We start from the raw sequence: 2,500 nt of genomic DNA, 5'->3' as shown, positions 1-2,500 counted from the left end.
GAAAGACGGAATACTGAGTTCTTGTTAGTGGGGGTACAAAATAACCCACTCTCCTTGTAAGAATTATATTGTTGATAAACTAACGTTTATTTCTAGAACTTAGGCAGCATGGTTTATACATTATAGCATTTTGCTTTCTATTGTTATCTTAACCTGTTTACAGTCGAGAAATAAGGCTCTAATTAGGTGTCTCTATTGCTGCTTCAAATGATATTTCTTCATCAACATTCTTAGATAAATACTTTTCCTATAACAAGTTTTAACTTCAGCGTTTATGTCGTTTCCTTTTCAGAATCAGTAGTATGAAATTTAGTTATAAAAAAGGACTAAAGAGCAAAATGAAATAAATTTGAAATGTGCTGCAGAATTTATAAATTCCTGTGACTTGAAATATTCTGCAGACCCTGACCAGCAAAAGTCGTTTTTGTAGAACCCATTACCAAATCTAACTCTTTAGTTATACGTTTACATTAACAGAATCCACTCCTGGTAAGCGAAGCCATCGTATTATATTTCATGAGGGGGAGAGAGGAAAAAAGGGGTCATTTCAAAATTTATATCTTCAAGAACCTTAGCGAACAGAAATATTCTTTTGCGGACCCTGGCCAACACACAAATTGAATTTCCGCTGACATCAAGTCATCCAAGTTTTATTCCGCACTGGACTTTGACTTTTATATGTTTTTCTTACATTCCTGACCATAAGAGTCCACAAAAGTTCTTTCTTCCCATGATTCAAGGAAAATTGGTTTTAAGTTTGATATAATCGGCGTGATTCTACCTTTTCTTACTTGTCTATAGAATTTGGATTTGGAAGCAAGCTTAAGAATTACACTATTGCACTTAGTATAAATTCTTTTTTTTGACTTGAGTGTAATTCATTCATATATGATTAGCCTTTTAGCTTTTTCTTTTGCCAAGCCGTTGGAAACGCTCTAGAGGCCTTTACAATATCGTCAAAACACGCAAATCATTTTTAGGTCTCCCTCGAACATTGCTTAGCATATGATAATTTACTCTGTGTATTATTGATATCCAAAATGTTCTCCACTTACCGATTTTTCCAAACATTTTAGACACGTTCACCACTGCTCGCCCTCACAAATAAAGCAATTGCTTCCATTGCCGCATTCAATCAAATGTAAGGGAGAAGGATTGAGGTAACTGTCGACCTAACATTTTATGATCAATGTCAAAGGCATCGAAAAGTTGAGTCCATTGATGATATTCGCAATACAATTTACACTGCTCATGAAATGCTGTCCTGTCGTGGCCGTTGTAATCCATTTTAGGGGTTTTTCGATAGCTGCTGTAGGGGAGGCAAGACAGTTTTCGTTATTGAATGCAACGAATGATATTCGACTATTTACAATATTTTAACCCACGTATAGTAAAAAAAATCGGAATTCATTCTAGTTTTTTTTCGAGTGAAATATAGATTAAGATAAGACTTGCCGTCGATAAGACTTGCCGTCGATTCCATAGAACTGACGATAAATATTAGGAGACAATATAATTGAAGCTTCTGTATTGCTTCTGATTAACTGCTGCATTTGACTTGTATCCTTTAGTGGATTGTGATCAGCAAGGGCTTCAGCCAATCACGATTAATTTAAATATCGGTGGCCGATATTTCGTTAGCTGAAAAATAAGGAAAAATATTCTATAAAACCTTTGCAAATGATGGAAATGCTCATTACTCTATTGGCAATTAAACCTTGATGTTTTATTTTCTTTTATTCCTAACTATCCAAATTTTATGTGACCAGGTGGCAATGTAATAAGTTCGTTATACTACCACAGAAATAGCTGTAAAATATTATAAATTTTCATTTGATATTTTCTGTGATTCTGTTTTCATAACAAAATGTGTATAATGGGTGATAAAGATTTTCATTATGTATGTATGTATGTACGGTATGTATGTATGTATGTATGTATGTATGTATGTATGTATGTATGTATGTATGTGTTTAAATACTAAAACTAGAAGCAAATGTCAAAATTTTAAATGCTCTTGTTTTGCTCTAGCTTCTGTAATTTCATCTTCTTAACAAACTATATTCTGAGGATGATAAAAATCCTGATATGAAAATATGTATCTGTGAATGCATCTATTTAGGTTATGTATGCATCTTTGACAAATCCAAACTTGGAGAAAATTTCTTTCGAATAATAGCCAGAGTCGAAGAGAAACGACCTCCAAAAATTTTGCACCACAAAATATCATTTCTTTTCCGCCCGAGATTGCAGGACGGTGCCTGAATTCAGCAAGGAAATGAGACTACGGGGGGGCCTGTGGGATAGGAGCAAGGGCAACAGGGGGAGAGGATGAATGGAAATGGCATGGGAGAAGGGTAGGGGGTAAGAGACATACCAAGGAGAGAATGAGAAGAAGTCAAAGGGGAATACAATTTCTTAGAGGTCCGGCGAATGAATATGCTAATGCAATTACGAGAGGTTGCCGTAGTATTCAGCTCTCTAAAAACGCAGAATTTTA

Source organism: Palaemon carinicauda, chromosome 13, assembly GCF_036898095.1.
Source record: "Palaemon carinicauda isolate YSFRI2023 chromosome 13, ASM3689809v2, whole genome shotgun sequence".
Lineage (NCBI taxonomy): Eukaryota > Metazoa > Arthropoda > Malacostraca > Decapoda > Palaemonidae > Palaemon > Palaemon carinicauda.
This window is presented reverse-complemented; position numbering follows the sequence as displayed.